Source organism: Spermophilus citellus, assembly GCF_964194105.1.
Source record: "Spermophilus citellus genome assembly, chromosome: 8".
NCBI lineage: Eukaryota > Metazoa > Chordata > Mammalia > Rodentia > Sciuridae > Spermophilus > Spermophilus citellus.
In genome coordinates, this window is record NC_138189.1 from 93,234,329 (window position 1) to 93,259,301 (window position 24,973).

The 24,973-nt window shown below is 36.9% G+C and overlaps 1 protein-coding gene and 2 pseudogenes across 4 annotated transcripts in view; all 3 read left to right on the plus strand.

Moving 5' to 3' along the window:
• ARSJ (arylsulfatase family member J) overlaps positions 1 to 24,973 on the plus strand; it is a 102,457-nt gene that overhangs the window by 61,804 nt on the left and 15,680 nt on the right. The gene's annotated exons all lie outside the window — the stretch shown is intronic.
• On the plus strand, positions 658 to 2,351 carry LOC308654244 (ATP synthase subunit beta, mitochondrial-like; annotated as a pseudogene). The gene has a single exon. The product of its transcript is annotated as an ATP synthase subunit beta, mitochondrial-like (transcript).
• The window catches only part of LOC308654260 (cytochrome b-c1 complex subunit Rieske, mitochondrial-like), a 28,256-nt pseudogene continuing 12,234 nt past the window's right edge, over positions 8,952 to 24,973 (plus strand). The window contains exon 1 of the transcript in view: positions 8,952 to 8,991. The product of the transcript in view is annotated as a cytochrome b-c1 complex subunit Rieske, mitochondrial-like (transcript). The remainder of the gene's footprint in view (positions 8,992 to 24,973) is intronic.

Sequence of the window (24,973 nt, forward strand, 5' to 3'; positions counted from 1 at the left end):
AGAGAGGGAGGAAAGAAGGAAGGGGAAAGGGAAAGGGAAAAGGAAAGAAAAGAGAGAGAAAAAAAATTCCAAGATAGAAATTTTAAAGGATGATAATTAAAAATAGTGCTTCTAATCTGTTTTTGTTGTTGTTGTTGTTGTTTTTGTTTTGTTTTTGGTTTTTGGTTTTTGTTTGTTTTGCCTTCTGCCTACTGAGGTAGGTACTAGATCTCTGTACCCAGTGACTTTGACATTTACCCAAATTCTTCCCTCACATAATCACTGTTGAGGATTAGTTCTCACAGGCTACACCGTTTTCTCTGTTCTGTGTTTATGAGGCTGCTTCTCTTACGGGGACTCTCATGGCTGTTCACATTTATTTCCTTCTTGTGATGCTTTTAATTGTTTGATATGTAAATTTGATAAATGCATCACTTCTAGAACATTTTATATTTTAGTGATTATAAAATGCAATTAATAGTACAGAATCCAACATATTAAATAAAACCACCCAGAATATGTAAGTTGATTATGAAATACTTAATAATTTTGAATTAAGTTATGAAAAATGTCTATTTTAGAATTGAAGACTATGGTAATATTTACTAATGGTGAGGGCTAACAATTATTAAATGCTTACAAAATGCCAAGTGCTTGAGTCTCTACCTGGACTCTGCCATGTTGAGTCTTGTAGGTCATGTGGCTGCTGCGTTGGCCCCTGGAGCCTTGCAGGGACTCAGCCCTTCGGCATCATTACCCCAAGCCCAGCTTTTACTTCAGGCCACCCCAGCAGCGGTCCAGACTGCCAGAGACTATGCAGCACAAAGGCAGGCCCAGCCACCTGGTGCATCATGGCAATCATTGGTGCAGTAGTGGATGTCCAGTTTGATGAGGGATTACCACTTATCCTAAATGCCCTGGAAGTGCAAGGCAGAGACCAGGCTGGTTTTGGAAGTGGCCCAGCATTTGGGTGAGAGCACAATAAGAACTATTGCTATGGATAGCACAGAAGGCTTGGTTAGAGGTCAGAAAGTCTTAGATTCTGGTGCACCAATCAAAATTCTTGTTGGTACTGAGACCTTGGGCAGAATCATGAATGTCATTGCAGAACGTATTGATGAGAGAAGTCCAATCAAAAACAAACAATTTTCTCCTATTCATGGTGAGACTTCTGAGTTCATTGAAATGAGTGTTGAGCAAGAAATTCTGGTGACTGGTATTTAGGTTATGGCTCTGCTAGCTCCTATGCCAAGGGTGGCAAAATTGGGCTCTTTGGTGGCGCTGGAGTTGGCAAGACAGTGCTGATCATGGAGTTAATTAACAATTTTGCCAAATCCCATGGTGGTTACTCTGTATTTGCTGGCGTTGTTTAGAGGACCCCTTAAGGCAATGACTTATACCATGAAATTATTTAATCTGGTGTTATCAATTTAAAAGATGCTACCTCCAAGGTAATGCCAGTGTATGGTCAAATGAATGAACCACCTGGCGCTCATGCCTGGTCAGAGCTACTGGACTGACTGTGGCTGAATACTTTGGAGACCAAGAAGGTCAAGAGGTACTGCTGTTTTTTGATAACATCTTTGGCTTCACCCAGGCTGGTTCAGAGATATCTGCCTTATTGGCCAGAATCCTTCTGCTGTAGACTATCAGCCCACCCTGGCCACTGACATGGGTACTATACAGGAAAGAAGCACCACTACCAAGAAGGGATCTATGTGCCTGCTGATGACCTGACTGATCCTGCCCCTGCCACTACCTTTGCCCATTTGGATGCTACCACTGTGCTGTCCTGTGAGATTGCTGAGTTGGGCATCTACCCAGTTGTGGATCCTCTAGACTCCACCTCTCATATCATGGATCCCAACATTGTTAGCAGTGAGCATTATGATGGTGCCTCTGAAGTCAAAAGATCCTGCAGGACTACAAATCCCTCCAGGATATCATTTCCATCCTGGGTATGGACAAATTTTCCAAGGAAGATAAGTTGACTGTGTCCCGTGCATGGAAAATACAGCATTTCTTGTCTCAGTCATTCCACGTTACTGAGGTCTTCATGGGTCATAGGGAGAAGATGGTACCCCTGAAGGAGACCATCAAAGGATTCCAGAAGATTTTGACAGGTGAATATGACCATCTCCCAGAACAAGCCTTCTATATGGTGGGACCCATTGAAGAATGTGCGGCAAAAGCTGATAAACTGGCTGAAGAGCATTCATCGTGAGAGGTTCTCTTGCCAAACTTAAGTACTCATCCAGTGTATTTGCCCTCTCCTTGCCTTTAATCCTAAAAACCACAGTTTTCTGTGTAGGCCACACAAGAACCTGATCGAAGACATTATGTTCTGTTTGAAGATTATTTAAAGTTTCCAATAAAATATACACCACTCAAAAAAAAATGCCAAGTGCTTTACATATACTACAACTTTTAATTCTCAAAACAACTCAAGGTAGTAAATTCTTCCATTATCATTTACATATGAGAAATCTAAAGCATAGAGAGGTCAAGTTCACACTGCTAATAAGTCTGGAACTAAAATTTGAACCTATACAGTCTTATACTAGAGCAGTATGGGCCAATAGAATTTTATTTAGCCAAACAGACATAAAATTATCCATCGAATGGGTCATTTGACCTTTTAAAATGTAAAACATGTTGCACTGTTCCATGTAGGGCACTGGAAAGGAATATGAATATTACTACAGCAAACTGCTTTCATGTAATCAAACAAAACTGATGTGTTCGAAAATTCACCAGCTGGAAGCTTCTAAAGTAATGTCACATTGACTCATGATATTCTATAACTCCTTGATGCCAGTTATGACCAAATAGTATTTTCTTGTCTTCTTTAATATGTGAGTAAAATTATAAAGACAACTCTAAATATTAGTATTTCCCAATTGTGAGAATATAACAATGACTGATCAGAGTTGAATCTATCATTCTTCTAATGAATAACTACTGAACATGTCTAGTATGTTTGGAAAAAATAAAAGCATACCAATAGACTGGATGTGACAATATTGTGTTACCCACAACACAATTAAACATGGAACAATAGCTAATCATGAAGAAACAATTCAAGTATTTGTCATCTTCCTATTTACATTTCAAGTATAAAAATTAAGTGTTCAAATACATTTCCTCATTGATTACAAACTCTTACCAATTACAACTATTTAAAATTGAATAATGATATCAGATTTGGGCTGGTTTATAATTTCACACCAAGGATTTCAACTCAGTGTTCTCCCAACATAACCTCTTTGACAAAGGTATAAAGTTTTACTTAATGTGACAGTGGCCCTTAGGAAATTAGAGATATAAATATTTCCTGGGATTTTTCAATGTCCTTTCATGTAGGACAAACCTCCGTGTCAATGAATTGGAGACGGACCACAAAGGGGAAATACCTACCCCATCCATGTCATCAAACACATTGGCTGTTATTTGAATTATTCTGATGACTACTTGAAAATTCCTTGTATTTTTCCATTTTTGCTAAAGTTTTCATCAAAGTGTCCCATTCAGTGTTGGTTGTGCACCAGGTTGTCAGCAAATGGCTACATTAAAAGATGAAATTTTATCGTATATTTGGATTAGAAATTGCCAGGTGCAGCCTTTATTTCAGTAGTTTGCAAAAGAGAAAGCTGGATACACCATGCTTGCAGCTTCACGATTAAGAAGAAAAGCTAGGCTATGTGCTAGTTTCATTAACACAAGGCTGAGGAGATTATTCCTAGAATGATGGGTTAAGCTGCTGGCTTCATTACAGTCTAAATGAACAAAATTCCCCATGACAATTATGTTTAATCAGCTTTGTAGTGTCTGGAGCCCTGAATCTCTTGGTTAAAAGTTATATCCCTGGTAAATTAAACAAATTTTGTAGATTCAGGTGAGTAACTCGGAAAGCCTCTTGCCCCTTCTCAGTAAACAAACAAAGGAGCAATCATCCAAGATAATAACAAAAAGAACATGCACAAATTAAAAGAATTTTTACTTTACCAACACACACCCCACTCCCAGTCTCCTAACAGTCCTGTTCTTTGTACCCTTCCTTCTATTACTGAAATGAGCAATGTTCCACACATTTTGAGAAAGTTGCAGACCACTAATGTCACCCAGACCTCCTTTCTCTCTAGGCTTGTCACAAAATACCTTTGTGTTCTATTGTTTGTTTTAACCAAAGATGACCCAAAGTCTGAAGCTTCTAAATTTTATTTCTATTCTCCAGTTTCCCAGTGAGTATCACATTTACAGTTATTTTAAAATGTGTGTGTGTGTGTGTGTGTGTGTGTGTGTGTTTCAGAGAATTTCGAACAACATCATGCTCTCTCTGGTGAACTTAACCAGCTCCATACTGTATCTGTGCAGTGCAGCCATCCCATGTAGTAGGCCTAGCTTTAATGTTGCAGTGTAACATTACAAGTGCCTCTGCTCTTTATTTCATGATTTTTAAGGCTTGTCGGCCCAGATCAAATTGTTCAAGAATATGAATATGACATTTGTGGTTTCCTGGGCCACATTGCTATTTAGAAATTCCAAATCTTCCTTTATATTCTAAAATATGACAATGTACATATGATTTCTCTTCTTAGACAAAGTTCTCATTTTAGGAGAGACAACTTTCATCTTTTAATTGATAATAAACCTACCATTTTACATTAAGTTAGAATCAAACAACCATGGGAGTTCTCTAATTCCAGAATCCTTATTTTCTAAGAGAAAGTTTGTTAATTTTTGAAGAGGTTTCCTGATGTTGACTAGTGTATTTTTTTAGGTGTATCACTAATAGTTTTTCAGATTCATTTATGCAAATATATGAAGAACCCTCAACCTGCAGGGATATTGGAAAGTATTCTTGATAAAATTTATGTTTATGGTTGTGTTTTAAGCATGTTCACTTGAACCTAATAGAAACTGAGTGCTTTCCTAGAGAATATTTTATGATATTTGAACATTCATGAAGACATGAATTTCCATGGAAACCTTTTCCTCCTCACTGAAACTATCTTGACCTGGAGAAAAACTATATCTTTGGCAGAATGGTGGTTTTTGTTCTCTCATAAACTAGATGTTAGCTATAAGGTTCTACTCCAACAAATATGCAAAGGAATCTCAAACTGCCCCTTCTGCTATTAAAATTTGAAGGGGAATGGAACAATACAATACATATAATACACAGAAGGAAATGCTTTCCTTTACAAACTTAGTTGGTTTCTAGTTCCTTCTAGAAATCCTCAATACAATTTGGCCACACTCATCCTACAGAGCATGGTTTTTGTTACATACAGAACTATTTGACTCTCATCATTTCTTTGCTTTTCTCAGTTGCACTTCTGCATCTATCCATCTTTTAGTTTCCTCCCCTTGTCATGCCCAGGCCAGTCACGAACCTCAGCTCCTCCATAAAATTCCCCTTGCATTTTTGAGACATTACTAGTTTTCCAAAGATGTGGATTTATGCGACATAGCAGTGGGTTTCTGTCATTTCTCTGGCTCCCCAACTGACACACTTTCAGGTCCCAAATCCCACAACCATCATGCATGTCTGTCCTACCACAAACAGATGGGGAAAGTTAGGTTTCGAAGGGACAAGAGAAGAGGCCAGATGATGAAGCATGGCCTGAAAATCCTATGCTCTGGTTGAAGATCCAGGGCTCCATTGGCTACTTTAACAAAATCAACAATAACCATTTGTGCATTATTGTTTACACATACATTTTCTTCATATTAACACATATAGTTGTTGAATAACCCTGTGATGTATTATTTTCCCACTTTGCAGAAGCTTATGCAGAAACATCAAGAAATTACTTCTCTAATGCTTTGTTGTCACATGGATTTACGTTTTCATTTGAGATCTGATTATATACAATTGATTTCAATTCCTAATGGTCTGGTAGTCTTTTGAGGATTTCTGTTAATTACTAGGGGTTCACAGCCTCACAGTCAACTCTTTCTATAGCTGAGTCCTTGGTCTCGGCTAAATCTTATCCTCTAGTCCAGGACAACATATCTCTCAGATCCAGTGCAACCCAGACCTGAGAACTGGTCATTTTTTTGCTTATTTGTTTTTAACTCTTTGTAAAAAATGAAAGCAAACTCCTCTAGAAGTTGAAAAAAGAAACGTAGAAGTCTTCCCCATTAACATGAATAGTATTAAAATCTGCATGTTATTTTGTCTTTAAAAATAATTTTTTAAACCAAATAGAAATTAAAATGATTTTTAAAAAATATGTATTCACTTAAAAATCATAACTATTTACCTGATATATTAGAATTTATATATATATATGTGTGTGTGTGTGTGTGTGTATATATATATATATATATATATTCTTAAAAACAAAAAATGAGTAAAGAGTAGCATTACTTGTCTTTTTTTTTTTTTTTTGCTAGTATCTTTAACATTTATCTTAATTGAAAGTAACTGGATTTCTCATTGTTATTTGTTGTTTCTATTGAAGCATATGAATAAAAATCAGCCTCATAGAGGTATATAGTTGGGAAACGGAGATTTAGTTGAGTTGTTTTTTCGGGTAATGATGGGGGTTTTTTGTTTTGTTTTGTTTTGTTTTTGTTTTTGTTTTTGTTTTGGTACTGCACCAACAGTTGACAAGTGGTGGTGTTTTGCAGAATCTTATTTACTATTGTTAAGTAAGACCAGACAACAACCTATGGGCCAGAAAGTGTATTAGATCTGCCAATGATAATACTCAACTCTGAAATTGCTGTGTTTTTACATGCTAGGCACTATCCTAAACACTTCACATATATTAACCCCTTTCTGTCCTCACAGTGATTCAATGGGAAAGTTGCTATTATAAACCCCATTTTATGCAAATGAGGAAACAGGCATAGAAATTCTTTTTAATAAATTTGTCACTTTAATCCAAAGTTTTTCCCAGGGCAGTAATTTCAAAATAAAATAAACCCAATGAAATGGATGTGAAATAGAATTGCAGAGTTATTGGTAACCATATATCAATCATATTAGACACCCTAATAATACACTTGTAAGTTATAAAGGGAATAACATTCATCTTTAGCAGGTCCAAACACTTATTTTTCCCTTAGTATCCTTTCAACTATATTGTCATGAATTGATCTATTTTGTTAATGTGTGTTTCTAAATCATCTAAATATGACAATTTAAGAAATTTATTAATACAGCTCCTGAATATAATTTTTAGTTAATTGTGCTTTTATGAGCATTTTTATTACTATTATAAAATATTACTAACTGATTTTCAGACTCTTTGTCTTGTATCCTAGTAGCAAGACAGCTAAGACAGCATTTTACCCTTCAGGATTGTAAAAGTTCTTGGTGGGGGGGGTGACAAATGTTTTTAATGTTATAATACAAATCTTAAGAGCAGGTGGCAAGCAAGGCATAGCAGAAGGGTACACGTTTCCTGTTGGTACAAGCAAAGGGACAACAGGCACTAGAAGCAGCACTGTAAAGGAAATATTTACTGCAAGGAATCTTAAAGGTATCTTTTAGGAGCATCCCATGATACGAAATCTATGGTCAATCATGGGTATGGTTTCCCAGGTCAGAGATGCAGTGCTTTTGCAATATTTTCATATTTATAATATGAGTAAAGAACAAGCAAAAAAAATGGGTAGAATATCCCACCTGAGTTTTATCCGTCAAACTTTTCTTCTGGAAAGAGAAATAAACATTACTTAATGATATTAAAGCACTCCAAAGAGAATTTTGGAAAAAAAATTCTTTACTTTCAGAATATATCAAGATGTACATATTAAATTAATAATGGAAAATCTAACTCAAGCAACTAATAGAACAGTTGGGTTTTGTCTATATGTAATTGTAAGTCAGTCAGCATACCATAAATATTCCTAAAGATTCTATACCTATACTCCTTTTTACAAACCATCTCCATTCTGAATATTTGTTGTTTTGAAAAAGATAAACCTGAATAATTGGTAAGTAACTTGGATTTCCCTATGGAGGAATGTGAAGTATTTCTTCACAGTCCTTCATAAATATTTCATAAATATTTTTAAAAAAATTGCCACATTGGTCAAAGAAAAATAAAGAGCAACTCCGTGGACTAAACCTTAGTTTAGTTTGTCATTTGGTAATTCCAGTCTGACTACTAGGAGACAGAAAGAAATACTGTTTCACCTCACCCGAAAAATGGTATTATGGTTTGGTTTGGTTTGGTTTTGGTTTCTTCACTTGCACACAGTAGAGCAGGAGGGGGAAGAGGACATGGAATTGAAGGATGATGAACAAGAAGGGCAAAAGAATATGTGGGAACAATTAATTATAACTAGCATTTACAAAAAGTTTTACAGTTTACAGTACAATTTATGTTTTATTTTATTTAATCCTACACCTCTCCCTCAAAATAATACTGTGGAGTTGATATAACACTATTATTGATATCTTCTTTTCTTTATGAATATAGTCTTTACAAATGAAGAGACTGCACTTCAGATTGACTTGCTCAAGGTTACATAGGAACAGAATTCAAAATCCAAGAATTTTGATTCTTAATGTTGGTGGCTTTTCTTAACAGAATACGTGCTGAAAAAAATTCCTATAATGTCAAGGCACAGTATCCAGAGTGCAGCCTCTACCAATCCCTCCACTGACCTGACTTTTAACAGATATATTTCCTTTCCCACACGCACCCAGAAAATGAATGGTTACCTCCAAGGACATGCTGGGCTGTGGACCCAACCCGTAGTGCAGGGACAAACTTATTGCAAAAGACAAAACAGAACTGCCAGAGAACCTGTGAGAAAACCAACATGGATCTTTCCAGTTAGTGCTCTTTCCACCCTGCAAGCCGTGATCTCCCCGTAAAGGGAAATGATCTACCTGCTCAGTGATTCCTTTTCATTTTTCTAGTACTTTGGGAATATCATTCCCAGAGGAAAAATATATGATCACTGTTAGAGAGAAAATGCTGACCATGGGCTCTTCATGCTCAGCGATGACTAAGAAAAGGATGCTCTTTAACTACAGCAACAGAGGTACAGGAAATTGTGATAAAGATGTTCAGATAGTGAGCAAGTGGGAGCAGTTCACCCCAGGGGTGTGTTTCCAGACAGTAGGTTTCATCTATTAGAAATATTCAGAATGTGTTTGTTTTCCTATTTTTCTTTTTGGTTTTGAAAATTATTATCATCAATATAAATATTTCCAGTCCAGAGAACAATATAGCAAATACTCTTGAGTACTTTTCTACATAATAGAGAATGCTAAATGAAAAGAATTACTATATGAAATTTATGCATGCTACTGTACATGTGATAAGGGAGGAAATATGACTTATAATAAATATTAGGGTAATAAATATACTTAACTTGCTAATTTTCTATTAAATAAAGCTATTCACAAAGTTCAACACTTCAGAATATAAAATATCAATTTTATATCCTTACCTGCCAGCACTAGTCACATAATAATACTGTCATTTTATTAATAAATCCTAAGCTATTCAAAATAGCTCAATATTGGCATTCAAGACAGAGTCAGTAGTCATCACTCTTAGAATTTAGAAAATACAATAATGTAAGGGCAAAGTCACAGATAGATTAAAGTTCATGCATTTATTTTTTAAATACTTAATACCTGTTAATCAGTGTCTATATCATATTTCTAATAGGATACCTATATGAATTTCACTAGCCTTAAGAATCTGATCATACCAATTATGAAGTTTTACTCATTCAATAATTTCTTTCTCTTTAGCTGAAACTTCTTTGTAGCATACAATTATAAACATCCTTTAAAAATAATAAATGAGAGTAGTCATCACTGTTAGAATTTAGAAAATACAATAATGTAAGGGCAAAGTCACAGATAGATTAAAGTTCATGAATTTATTTTTTTAAATACTGAATACCTGTTAATCAGTGTCTATATCATATATGAATTTCACTAGCTTTAAGAATCTGATCAGGGGCTGGGGATGTGGCTCAAGCGGTAGCGCGCTCGCCTGGCATGCGTGCGGCCCGGGTTCGATCCTCAGCACCACATACCAACAAAGATGTTGTGTCTGATGAGAACTAAAAAATAAATATTAAAAATTCTCTCTCTCCTCTCTCCTCTCTCTCACTCTCTCTTTAAAAAAAAAAAAAAAGAATCTGATCATACCAATTATGCAGTTTTACTCATTCAATAATTTCTTTCTCTTTAGCTGAAACTTCTTTATAGCATACAATTATAAACATCCTTTAAAAATAATAAATGAGAGTATAATAAGCCCAACTGTCATAAGAAATAAACAAATACATTATCAGCTTTCTCTAAGTCATAAAAATTATTCTCTACTTGTGATACTTAATAAATCACAACATTTCCCACAGAATTATTTGTCATACTATCTCACTGTCCTTTAGGCCTTTCCCCAGTCACAGTACAGAGCTGGCATGTGTGGGTACTTAATAAATGTGGTTTTTATCAAATTGAATTTGTGTTTTTTGTCTGGGGATTGCTTCATTTTCTGTATTAAGTAAGTTGTCTTGAATTTCAGTTTGTTTTCACAGGGCTTATAGCTGAGACACTGATAAGTTCCACATGAGTCTGATGTGAAATACTTTCTCATTGTGTGCATAATTTCAGGTGCAAAGATACTCAATTGCTTGACAGATACTTCCTAGTCATGTCTAAGAGGAAATAATTTTGCTTAAAAAAATAGAACTTTTTTTGAGCTAATTTCTAAAGAAGACACCTGGTGATGATAAGTGTCAAACTCCTCATAATTTTTCTTTTTTCAAAGTCAGAAATACAAAGAAAGTGTTGAATTTCTTGTATATAGCAGTCCCATCTCTAGAGGAATAACTAAATCTTGATGAACCAATATATATAAAAGAAAGTGAGAGATTATAATTTTAAAATAATTGAAAGGATTTTAAATTTTTGTTAGGACATCTAGATCTTACTTTGAAAATTCCAAGTTGAGTACACTGGTACATGCCTCTAATTCCAGTGGCTCAGGAGACTGATGCAGGAGGATCACAAGTTCAAAGCTAGCCTCGACAATGTAGCTAGTTCCTAAGCAACTTACTAGTAGAATGTTAGTTAAGGATATTTTCCTTAACACAGCCTGTTTCTAGGTCAAAGTTGGTAGCATCATGCATGGTTTAATATTTAAGTATCTCCCTGGTTTACACCTTTAAGTGAATTTTCTAATTAGAATAAAATATATTAAAACTTATAAGTATTCTGCAATTATATTGACAATGGCAAAAGAATATAAACTTTATATTGTCAATATGGATATACTTTGTTTTATGGAATATGTGTATTCTTAAAATAATCTCCATAATGAAATAATTTTATATGCATCTGCAAAGTTGCTTCTTAAATTTTATTCTGTATGTAATTTTACAAATGAAGAATCCATTAATTACATAAGCAAATATTCATTTTGACAGATGGTAGGTAGTCTGGTAGTTTGTAAATTATATATTAAATCTTATTTTTTGAATAATGGGTCTTTGAAAAACAATTCTGGAAGTAAGGAAGGGAGGAAGGGGGAGAGAGAAAAGAAGGAGGAGGAGAAGGAGGAAAGTATGAAGGGAAAAAAGGAAGAAAGGGAGGGAGGGGGGGGGAAAGGAAAAGAATATGGAAGAGAAGAATCAGAGAGAAGACCCTCTAGTGGGAAAGAAACTTAATTTGGGATGGAAACTACTTCCAGAAAGGAACCACTTAACATGTGATTTGCAGCCAAGTTTCCATGGAGACCAGGAAAACTGTAATCAGTGTAGATAAGGCTTTGATATCATAAATGTTAGCATATTGTGGATGAGAAGGACATTTGGAAGGACAAACAACAGGTTCTGATGAGGAGGAAAACTTATCCAAAGACAGAATTTTGAAGTTGACAAGTTATCTTCATTTTCTTGTTCAGAATAAGGAACATTTTCTCTGGCTTTGAGGGAATAATTAAATAATTTATTCAGCTCATGTCATCCCTTTCTTGTGGTCTAAAGGGAGTCTCCTGAGAAGATGTCAATACCAGGAATAACATTCCTTGATGAGATGAATGAGTGTTCCCATTCAATTGGCATTTAGATTTAAGTCTTTTTTACTTTAATTCATTGCCTTGATAAAATTAGTCTCATATTAATCTGAGTAGAATATAAGCTAAATTTTTTGGAACTCAATCATCATCTAAGTTTAATTTATGTATAAATTCATAAAACAAAGTAAAAATGTCTCTCCTAGAATTAATATCTCCCTGGAAACAATCACATTTAACAGCCTGATATACCTCCTTACATATTTTTCTTTCTCTAGCAACACACAGACTCTCAATCATTCATTTAGTATTTATAGATGTCCTATTATGACCCAGGAATTGTTCTAGGTGATATGAATATAACAGTGAGGAAAGTCCTGTCCTCATGAAATTTAGGAATTTTTTATTGTAAAAGCACAGTAATGCAATGGACATTCCACCATGGCCAAGTGGAAAGAACTCCACGATGCAGCATGAACACTTTTCCACATCAGCACTTGTAGTCCCACCTCTTGAAATAGTCTATGTTCCCCATCTGTACTGCTTCACTTCTCATTCGTTTCTCAACTCATTAGCTTCTGAGTTTCTTCACACTTTTATTTTACTGACATGTGTCTGTAAAGTTATGCATGCTTATTGCCAAATGCAGTCAATGCTTGTCAGTGCTTACCTATTCCTGCTTCTCTATGGTGTGTGATGCTGTCAGGTCTCTAAAACTCTCTTCCACTACTTTAGCTCACATGATAGTTGTTTTATCTCAAACTTTTCTTAGCACTTCTTGCTAAATGGTGGTATCTTCTGGGCTCTTTCCTTACCCTCTTTCTACCCCTCTTTCCTTACCCTTCCTCCCTTCTATTTACTTTTTAAATTAATGCATTATATTTATACACAAAGTGGGATATGCTGTAATATATTCATACATGCAGATAGCATAATTTGGTCCATTTAATTCCTCAGTACCTACTACCCTTCCATCCCCTCCTCAGTCCCTCTTTTAATTCCTTTTTTCTCTCTAAGTTCTTTATAAGGTCTCATGAATTTACCCCCAGCTTACATACCTATAAGCTGATGAGTCTCAAACTTTTATTTTGCTTGGTCCATATATTTTAAGGTGACTATCTTCCAGGTACTTTTAGCTAAGCAGAGCAAACCTCATTATCTTCCCCTTATTCCTGTCCCTCCTTCTGGGTTTCAAGGAAACTGCTCTTGCCCAGCCATTCAGACCAGACATGATGGCCTAGTGTTAACATTTCTTCTCCCATGTTCCCCACATAGTTTGCAGCCCTATAAATGTCCCTCTTTAAATATCTGATCTCCTTATCTCATCTTCACTGTAACTAATCTTGACTATCATCATCTATCTCTTGGATTCAGGTAAATCTCCTTGCCCATGTCTTATTTCTTTTTTTTTTTCTTTTTTTTTTTATTGGATGTTCACAACTTTACAAAGCTCATGACAAATCATATTTCATAAATTAGAATCAATTGGGTTATGAACGCCCATTTTTTCCCAAATACAGATTGCAGAATCACATCGGTTACACATCACATTTTTACATACTGCCATATTAGTGACTGTTGTATTCTGCTACTTTTCCTATCCTCTACTATCCCCCCTCCCCTCCCCTCCCATCTTCTCTCTCTACCCCATCTACTGTAATTCATTTCCCTCCATGTTTGTTATCCCATTCCCCTCATAAACTCTTAAATGTAATTTTGTATAACAATGAGGGTCTCCCTCCATTTCCATGTGATTTCCCTTTTTTTTCTCCCTTTCCCTCCCGCCTCATGTCTCTGTTTAATGCTAATCTTTTCTTCCTGCTCATCCTCCCTGTTCTGTTCTTAGTTGCTCTCATTATATCAAGGAAGACATTTGGTATTTGTTTTTTAGGGATTGGCTAGCTTCACTAAGCATAATCTGCTCTAGTGCCATCCATTTCCCTGCAAATTCCGTGATTTTGTCATTTTTTAGTGCTGCGTAATACTCCATGGTGTATAAATGCCACATTTTTTTATCCATTCATCTATTGAAGGGCATCTGGGTTGATTCCACAGTCTAGCAATTGTGTATTGTGCTGCTATGAACATCGATATGGCAGTATCCCTGTAGTGTGCTCTTTTAAGGTCTTCAGGAAATAGTCCGAGTAGGGCAATAGCTGGGTCAAATGGTGGTTCCATTCCCAGCTTTCCCAGGAATCTCCAAACTGCTTTCCAAATTGGCCGCACCAATTTGCAGTCCCACCAGCAGTGTACAAGAGTACCCTTTTCCCCACATCCTCGCCAGCACTTGTTGTTGTTTGACTTCATCATGGCTGCCAATCTTACTGGGGTGAGGTGGTATCTTAGGGTGGTTTTGATTTGCATTTCCTTGACTGCTAGAGATGGTGAGCATTTTTTCATGTACTTGTTGATTGATTGTATGTCCTCCTCTGAGAAGTGTCTGTTCAGGTCCTTGGCCCATTTGTTAATTGGGTTATTTGTTTTCTTATTGTCTAATTTTTTGAGTTCTTTGTATACTCTGGATATTAGGGCTCTATCTGAAGTGTGAGGAGTAAAAATTTGTTCCCAGGATGTAGGCTCCCTATTTACCTCTCTTATTGTTTCTCTTGCTGAGAAAAAACTTTTCAGTTTAAGAAAGTCCCATTTGTTGATTCTTGTTATTAACTCTTGTGCTATGGGTGTCCTATTAAGGAATTTTGAGCCCGTCCCCACAATCTGTAGATTGGAGCCAACTTTTTCTTCTATCAGACGGAGAGTCTCTGATTTGATATCTAGCTCCTTTATCCACTTTGAGTTGACTTTTGTGCATGGCGAGAGGAGGGGATTCAGTTTCATTTTGTTGCATATGGATTTCCAGTTTTCCCAACACCATTTGTTGAAGATGCTATCCTTTCTCCATTGCATGTTTTTAGCTCCTTTATCAAATATAAGATAGTTGTACCTTTGTGGTTTAGTCTCTGTGTCCTCTATTCTGTACCATTGGTCCACCTGCCTGTTCTGGTACCAGTACCATGCTGTTTTTATTACTATTGCTCTGTAATATAGTTTGAAATCTGGTATCGCTATACCACCTGATTCACACTTCCTGCTTAGAATTGTTTTTGCTATTCTGGGTCTTTTATTTTTCCATATGAATTTCATGATTGCTTTATCTATTTCTACAAGAAATGCCATTGGGATTTTGATTGGCATTGCATTGAACCTATAGAGAACTTTTGGTAATATCGCCATTTTGATGATGTTAATTCTGCCTATCCATGAACAGGGTATATTTTTCCATCTTCTAAGCTCCTCTTCAATTTCTTTCTTTAGGGATCTGTAGTTTTCATTGTATAGGTCTTTCACCTCTTTTGTTAGGTTGATTCCCAAGTATTTTATTTTTTTTGAGGTTATTGTGAATGGAGTGTTTTTCCTCATTTCCGTTTCAGAAGTTTTGTCACTGATATACAGAAATGCCTTTGATTTATGTGTGTTGATTTTATATCCTGCCACTTTGCTGAATTCATTTATTAGTTCTAGTAGTTTTTTTGTAGACCGTTTTGGGTCTTCTAGGTATAGAATCATGTCATCCGCAAATAGTGATAATTTAAGTTCTTCTTTTCCTATTTTTATGCCTTTAATTTCTTTCGTCTGTCTAATTGCTCTGGCCAGTGTTTCGAGAACTATATTGAATAGAAGTGGTGATAGGGGGCATCCCTGTCTTGTTCCAGATTTTAGAGGGAATGCCTTCAATTTTTCTCCATTCAGAATGATGCTAGCCTGAGGCTTAGCATAGATAGCTTTTACAATGTCGAGGTAAGTTCCTGTTATCCCTATTTTTTCTAATGTTTTGAACATAAAGGGATGCTGTACTTTGTCAGATGCTTTTTCTGCGTCTATCGAGATGATCATATGGTTCTTATCTTTAAGCCTATTGATGTGGTGGATAACATTTATTGATTTCCGTATATTGAACCATCCTTGCATCCCAGGGATGAATCCTACTTGATCATGGTGCACAATTTTTTTGATATGTCTTTGTATCCAATTTGCCAGAATTTTATTGAGGATTTTTGCATCTAGGTTCATTAGAGATATTGGTCTGTAGTTTTCTTTCTTTGAGGTGTCTTTGTCTGGTTTCGGAATCAGGGTGATGTTGGCCTCATAGAATGAATTTGGAAGAGCTCCCTCTTTTTCTATTTCCTGAAATAACTTGAAAAGTATTGGTATTAATTCTTCTTTAAAGGTTTTGTAGAACTCCGCTGTATACCCATCCGGTCCTGGGCTTTTCTTGGTTGGAAGTTTTTTGATTGCTTCTTCTATTTCATCTATCGATATTGGTCTGTTTAAGTTGTGAGTTTCCTCCTGACTCAGTCTGGGCAAATCATATGACTTAAGAAATTTATCGATGTCTTCACTTTCTTCTATCTTATTGGAATATAGGTTTTCAAAATAAATTCTAATTGTTTTCTGTATTTCTGAAGCGTCTGTTGTAATATTGCCTTTTTCATCCCGTATGTTAGTGATTTGTGTTCTCTCTCTTCTTCTCTTCGTTAGTATGGCTAGGGGTCTGTCGATCTTATTTATTTTTTCAAAGAACCAACTTTTTGTTTTGTTAATTTTTTCAATAGTTTCTTTTGTTTCAATTTCATTGATTTCTGCTCTGATTTTAATTAGTTCTTGCCTTCTGCTACATTTGCTATTGTTTTGCTCTTCCTTTTCTAGGGCTTTGAGATGAAGTGTGAGCTCATTTATTTGTTGGTTTTTCCTTTTTTTGAGGAATGACCTCCAGGCAATGAATTTCCCTCTTAAAACTGCTTTCATTGTGTCCCATAGATTCTGATATGTTGTGTCTGTATTTTCATTTATCTCTAAGAATTTTTTGATTTCCTCCTTTATGTCTTCTGTAACCCATTGATCATTCAGTAACATATTGTTCATTGTCCATGTGATGTAGGATTTTTCCTTCCTTCTTTTATCATTGATTTCCAGTTTCATTCCATTATGATCTGATAAAGTGCATGGTATTATCTCAACCCCTTTATATTTACCGAGGGTTGCCCTATGGCATAATATATGATCTATTTTTGAGAAGGTTCCAAGTGCTGCTGAGAAAAAAGTATATCCACTTGATGATGGTTGATATATTCTATATATGTCAGTTAAGTCTAGGTTATTGATAGTGATATTGAGGTCAATAGTTTCTTTATTCAACTTTTGTTTGGAGGATCTGTCCAATGGTGAGAGAGGTGTGTTGAAGTCACCCATGATTATTGTGTTGTGGTCTATTTGATTCTTGAACTTGAGGAGAGTTTGTTTTATGAACGTCGCAGCGCCATTATTTGGTGCATAAATATTGATAATTGTTATGTCTTGTTGGTGAATGGTTCCTTTTAACAGTATATAATGTCCTTCCTTATCCCTTTTGATTAGCTTAGTCTTGAAGTCGATTTTATTCGATATGAGAATGGCCACGCCTGCTTGCTTACGAGGACCGTGTGCTTGGTATATTTTTTCCCAACCTTTTACCTTGAGTCTGTGTATGTCTTTTCCAATCAGATGAGTCTCCTGGATGCAACATATTGTTGGATTTGTTTTTTTAATCCATGTTACCAGCCTATGTCGCTTTATTGGAGAGTTTAAGCCATTAACGTTTAGAGTTACTATTGATATATGGTTTGTACTTCCTGCCATGTTTGATTATTTATCTTTTTTTTTCCCCCCTAATTTAGTTTGTTTCTCCATGGTTAGCTTTCCCCCCTTCCTCTGTCTTTACCGAGGCACTTCCCGCTGATGGTTTTGGTTATTGTTTTCCATTTCTTCCTCGTGTAGAGTTTTGCTCAAGACGCTTTGCAATGCTGGTTTTCTGGCTACAAATTCTTTTAGCTTTTGTTTATCATGAAAGATTTTTATTTCGTTGTCGTATCTGAAGCTTAATTTTGCTGGATACAGAATTCTTGGTTGGCATCCATTGTCTTTCAGTGTTTGAAATACGTTGTTCCAGGATCTTCTCGCTTTCAGCGTCTGTGATGAAAAATCCGTTGTCAGCCTTATTGGTTTACCCCTAAATGTAATCTGTCTCTTTTCTCTTGTAGCTTTTAATATTTTCTCCTTGTTCTGTATATTGGATAGCTTCATAACAATGTGTCTTGGCGTTGGTCTACTGTGATTTTGTGTGCTCGGTGTCCTGTATGCATCTACAATTTGTATATCTGTTTCCTTTTTTATTTCTGGAAAGTTTTCTGTAATTATCTCATTCAGCAGGTTATTCATTCCCTTGGCATGAATCTCTGTGCCTTCCTCTATCCCGATGACTCGTAAGTTTGGTTTTTTTAAGTTATCCAAAATCTCTTGGATGTTTTTCTCGTGATTTTTTACCAGCCTATCTGAGTTGGCTAGACTCTTTTCAAGTTGATATATTTTGTCTTCATTATCTGACGTTCTGGCTTCTACTTGCTCCACTCTGTTAGTGATACTCTCGATTGAGTTTTTAATTTGGTTTATCATTTCCTTCATTTCTAGAATTATTGTTTGATTTTTTTAATAATCTCTATCTCCTGATAAAGATGCTTAACTTCTTCTTTTATCTGTTTTTGTAATTCCTTTTCAATGTGATCTTTAAGGTTCCTTTCCATCTGTCTAAGGTGTTCCTTGAGTTCTTTATATGGCCATTTTTCTGATGACTCCAGGTCCTCCTGAATATTTAGGCTGTCCTGCATTGTTTGTACTCCTTTTCTTCCTTGCTTTTTTATGCTCATGATACTTCTTATTCTGTTTGACTGCTGAGTTACTGTTTACTCTTATAAATTTATTTGATGCTTGGGAGGAGAGTTATTAGAGGGGAAGGGAAGAAGTCACTAAAGAGAGTGAGTGTAGGCAGGTGGGGTTCAAGAGAGGGGGAATAAGAAAGTTGAAAAGAAATGAATAGACAAAAGAAAAAAGTGAGAAGAAAGAGAGAAAAAACGAAAAAATAAAAATTTAAAACAAACAAAAAAAAATTATAATGGTATTAAAAAATGGAAATTAAAGTTTAAAAAAATAGTAATAATAATAGAATAAAAAGAATTAAAAAAAATGAAACCATTGATAAGAAAGTTAAAGAACAACAGCAACGTCAACTACAAAAAGTGAAAATAAAAAAAAAACTAATAATAATCATTAAAAAAAAAAATAATAATAATAAATGCAGTCATAGAGCTCGATTAACTTCTCTTCCAGTAGGTGGAGCTATGCCCACTGGGCCAGGCTTCTCCTCTTGATAGGTGGGAACCAATCACTGTGCCTCAGCTCTTCTTCCCATACTGTGCGAGTCTCCAGTCCTGAGTGCCTAGGTCCTTCTCTTGTGGTTCCTCAATTCAGGCCCCACTCGCCTGTGATGCTTACCACATTACTGGCTACACGCCGGGTCTGCTGCTCCTGGTAGCCCTGTTTTCAAGGATGCCTGGGCACACCCTTTCTGTTTTCCTCCCTCGGACCCTACGTTTGTAGGGCTTGGGGCTGAGGACCCCCAGCGAATTTGTTTGCCCTCAGGTAGCAACTCCCCTGGTAGCTGGTGCAAGGGACCTCTGTTGTCAGCCCTGGTGGGAGCGATAACCGCGCTCTTGGGCGCCACGCTTGTTCACGACCTTAGCAGCGCCGCCGCGGCCTCCGCTGCTCCTCGGCCTGGTGCCTAGCTCCCAGGGCCCAAGCGGCTGCCGCCGCGGCTCTCCAACCCCCTCCTCCAGAGCACGGGTCCCCTCGCAGGGCGATGCCCAACGACCCCAGAGCAGGCTCTGCCCCAAGGTGCAGCAGGGAACAGGCGACCGAGGCGCTTGAGGCCGTGGTCCAGCCTTCAGAGGACAGGGCTCGGCACGCAGCCCAGTTCCAGTCTCTAGATGTGGCTGCTGGACAGTGTAGACAGGGCCATCAAGGCAGCATGCCGAAAGCAAATGGCGGCTCCCGCGGAGTGGATTTTCGGCCCGAAACCCCAGCCCAGCCAACAATTTCAGTCCACTAACTCTCCCTGTATAGACAATATTCAAAAAAAAAAAAAAGGGTGGGGTGTACTGAGCTTTCTTTGCCTCAGGTACTTAAGATCCACTGCTGATTACCCATTCAGCTTCTCTGCAGGGAGCAAAGTGAAAGAGGAAGCATATGGGCGCAAAGCGCCCGCGGCTCTGAACAGGAAAGCGTCTGGGAGCCAAGCGTCTCTTTTTCAATCTTTTTGTTTTTTCTGCTGCTTGGCCGGGTGGTCCACTACAGACTAATGGTGAAAGGAGCTCTAACAAGCTGTGCAAAGTCTCTATTAAAGCCGCTACTCTGAGCACCAGTTTCAGCAGTTCAGCAACCCCCGTACGCAGCCCAGTTCGCTATTTCATAAAGGCTTGGTTAGATTCCCTTCACGTCGCCTCCTGAGCTGGGTGGGCGGGGGGGCTGTTTGCCGTGCAGGTGGGGACCCTTATTGCTGCGCCGGGCCTGGCCGCCGGGGGCCGTTTGCAGAACCGGGCAGGCGGGGCTGGCGGCCGTTTGGCGGCGGCTGGCAGGGAGACTGAACCTCTGCACCGCGTGGCCAAGATTCACTCGTCTGGGACAAACTGTCACCTCTCATAAACTTACTGATTCCCGGCAGGTCTCCTTTCCACGGAATTTTGCTAGAGGTTCCTCCGTAGGTAGATTCTAGGTGTATTAATGGGTCTTTCTGATCGCGTTACTGTGGAGATCCTGAAAATACTGCTTCCTCCCCGGCCGCCATGTTGGGTCTCTCCGCCCATGTCTTATTTCATTCCAATCAATTCTTCACACAACCACAATGAATTTTCGAATGCAAGGTTTCTATTATATCATTCTTTTCTCTATCTTTTGTTTTTTGATGGGCACATAGCTACTCCATTCACCATAGAACTTATTAAACAGTTATCATGTATATATCTACGTGCTGAATTCTGTGGTCGGTACAAGGATGAACATAATGAGAAATGAAGCAATAAATATAATCTGGTAACTCTCATACAAGTTAAATATGATAAAGGCAAATACACTGTTGTGATCACACATACAGAGATGCTATGCAGGAAGAAGTTCACATTGCTAAAAGGGAGCCTGAAGCTCAAGTTGGGAGCTCATAGGAGGAAATTCATTTCATTCCCCCTGCTTTCCTTAGGGAAGACACCTCTATTTTCTACATCCTGCATTGCTGACCACCTTTAATTCCCCATTTCTACTGCCTAATTGATATTTGTCCCCTTTCTTGGGAAAACCATCCTCACATAATGCTCATGCCACCTGAATGGTCTCTCTCCTCACTCTGCTCCCCAAACCTAAATTATATATTTTGTGAATTGGCTCTTGCCTCAGTCTCCCTTTCCACTCCAGGTGTTGTCAGCTACCTCAAGTACTTCAGAAATTTGCGTAGCCACCTATTTAAATTTTCAAGCTTCTCTAATGACCTTCATTTCCCTTCTCGGCCATGCAGGCCAAGGCCAGATGCCTAAATAGTACAATTGCTCAAAGTGCCTCATATATCTGAAATCTCAAGTCAGTAACATGCGTTTCACCTTTACCTCAGTCTTTCAATCTCCTGATTACCTTGATGATACAATTTCTGCTCTTTAAATTTACCACAACCTTTAGTTTTTAGGTTCCCCTACTTTTAATATCACCCCCATCCTTTCTAGACTTCATGATGCATCACCTCAGCTATGGTTTGGCCAGGGCATTCACATCTCTTCTTCATTTCACCATGGTCTATGTGGTTCTCAGAAGTTTAACTAGAATTTCCCCTTCAAGGAAAACCTTCAGTAGATGCATCTACAATCCTTAGAGACACTGCATTATTTAACATGATGATGTTTCCTATCCTCCAGATTTTTTCTTCCACAGAATTTTTCCTGCTCATATCCCTTTTTTTTGGCAGGGAGGCTACCAGGGATTGAAATCAGGGGCACTTGACCACTGAGCTACATCCCCAGCCCTATTTTGTATTTTATTTAGAGACAGGGTCTCCCTGAGTTGCTTAGCACTTCGCCATCGCTGAGGCTGGCTTTGAACTTGTGATCCTCTTGCCTCAGCCTCCCAAGCTGGTGGGAATATCATTCTGTTTACAAAAGTACTTCTGTTCCTTCCTATGACCTTGACATTAAATACAGTTCTATACTGTCATACAGCTCTCTGTCATTTAGCTTATACCTCTTTCCATAGACTAATCTCCCATCAGGCAGAATCTGAATCTCTGCTGTCATATTCTAAACTCTTGATTAGTAGAGGGCCACAACCTTGTGCATTTTAGATTTGAGCATTGTGCTCCTCTTACTGAAACACAATTTTTGTCCTCCTTTCAGCCCTTCATGAGGATTGCTCTTCCTCCTGCAAGTTTGGAACCTTAGATGTGTTTTGTATTTCTTGTCCGTATTCTTTCAGTTGGTTACCTTTGTTCTGCATTCACCCAGACACTCCTATGAATGCACTAAAACTCTACCCATTAGGAGAGAGTTCTCAACCCTGATATGAGCTCTTATAAAAGTCTGCAGTTGTCTTCTGATAGCACTTTCAGCTGTCATGACAATTCTCTAATTGTTTATCTGTCTGTCCCTAGAGGGACTAAGTTCCTTGAGAGCAGAGACCATCTTAATCATCTCTGTGACCCCCAAAGTATACTCTATGGCACATAGTAGGCAAATCAGTGTTAAATGAGTAATTCATTCAATCCACTCATTCATGATATCAAAAACTAGGTATAGTCTGGTTGTAACACCCCTCCCCCAGCAGCACCCATCTTCAGAAGATACAATTATCTGAAAGATGAAATTAATCCCTGTAAATAGAATTTGTCTTTGAGACAAAAGAAAGGAAGTGATAAATTAATCTTTTAGGATATGTAATAATAGTTATATTTTCTCACTTATGAATACCTGATACTTTATTTGCAAATCAAAGTCTTCTAACTTATGAATATCTGATTGACATTTAATTTGTAAGCTGCAATCTTATGCCTTTGCATCCTTCAAAAATTAATTTACACTCCACTATTGGCTTATTTTGTACTCTCTAACCATCTTGTAATTCAGAATCTGCATGGAGGTATGAGGATTCATATTTCATTCCACTTATAATTGTACATTAAATATGTAATTAATTTAAAACAATAGGTTTGTACTAAACATTCTTAGATAAAGGAAAATCATGACTTATAATATCTAGCTCCCAGTGATATAAATTAATAAAAAACTGATTAGAAACTTTTTATATATTCTTATGCCAAGTTGAAAGACCCACTTAGCATTTTTCTTTTTAATTGGCAGGAAAGTGAGAATGATGGCTGTTACTCTTAACAGATTTGGCATCATCACTACCATTTATATGCAATTTTCTTCACATGGTACCCAGATGGTGACAAAAAGTCCACTAAATTTCAAAACTATTTTCTTTATATTTTAGCCTAGGTGATGTGAACACTCAAAATATGTTACTTGGAAAAAAATCTTATTTTAAAACAAATTTTATATTATGTAAAAATAGAAGTTAAATATATACTGATGTATTTTTGGAAACTTCCTTATCAAAGACCTGTAAATGATATTATAAATTTGGTTTTGAAAAATGTTCATAGGGCCTGGGGTTGTAGCTCAGTCGTAGAGCACTTGCCTAGCATGTGTGAGGCACTGGGTTCAATCCTCAGTACCACATAAAAATAAATAAAATAAAGATGTTGTGTCCATCTACAGAAAATAAAATACACACACACACACACACACACACACACACACACACACAAACTGTTCAGAGATTATATGAAGATATTTATTTTAACATTGAACTATAGTCTTTGACTCATGGATTCTTACAGCCAGAAGGAAATGTAAAGGTCATCTAGAACTTCTTTTCCAATTCTGGAATCTTTTTTTACAGAATCCTTGGTAGCTGACCCTCTAACCTGCTTTACTGTTTGTTCATTTTCTTTTTTGCAAATTCCTTTTTTTTGCATTAGGTTGTAATCATCCTCTTTGTAATCTTACATTAGTCCTAATTCTATACTCTGGAATAAGAGATGAGTTGGGCCATTCACTAAGTTATAAAAGCTACAAATCGGACTGGGGATGTGGCACAGGCGGTAGCGTCCTCGCCTGGCATGCGTGCGGCCTGGGTTCGATCCTCAGCACCACATACCAACAAAGATGTTGTGTCAGCCGAGAACTAAGAAATAAATATTTAAAATTCTCTCTCTCTCTCTCTCTCTCTCTCTCTCTCTCTCTCTCTCTCTCTCTCTCCCCTCTCAAAAAAAAAATAAATAAAAAAGTAAAAGCTACAAATCTGGAAATCATTCTTTATCATTTCCTTTTTCTCTCACTCCCTCTATCAGCCCCTTACTGGTTTAGTTCTATCAGTTCTAAATTAAAAGAATACATTTGACCCACCCACTTCTTTCCATTTTTACTACCACTAGATGGTAGTCGAAGCCACCATCATCTTTGACCTAATCAACTGTAATAGCCTGCTAAACAATTTCTGTGTCTTGGTTCTCAGATCTACAATTCACTTTCAATACCTGTGATGTCAAATTTGGAGTACATGCACCCTAAGGCAAAGCAAGATAATTCATTGAGATTCAAGAAGAAATGCTAGAAATTCTACTCATTTATTTTTATTTCATTCTTTTAGGTTTTTATTTTAATATATTTTATAATGTTCACAAATAAGTACCATAGTATGTATGTGTGATTTATAAATAAAAAAATGTGTATATATTGGGGCACAGGCTAAGATATTGACTATTTCCCAGATATGCTCTTATTAGTATATAGTAGTATTATTATATTTAAGAATTTTCACACACTACTTTGTATAATGTATTCTCTTATTAGCATTTTACCTCTCATTTTTGTCTTTTGCCTTTATTAAATTCATGGTTTGAGGTATCCAGCTTCTCAGATCTGTTTGCACAGTCTTTTATAACAGGTAAATAATTTATGTTTTTCAATTGAAAGGCCTTCCATTTGTCTTAGTTATATTTGTCTTATACATTTTTTATATTT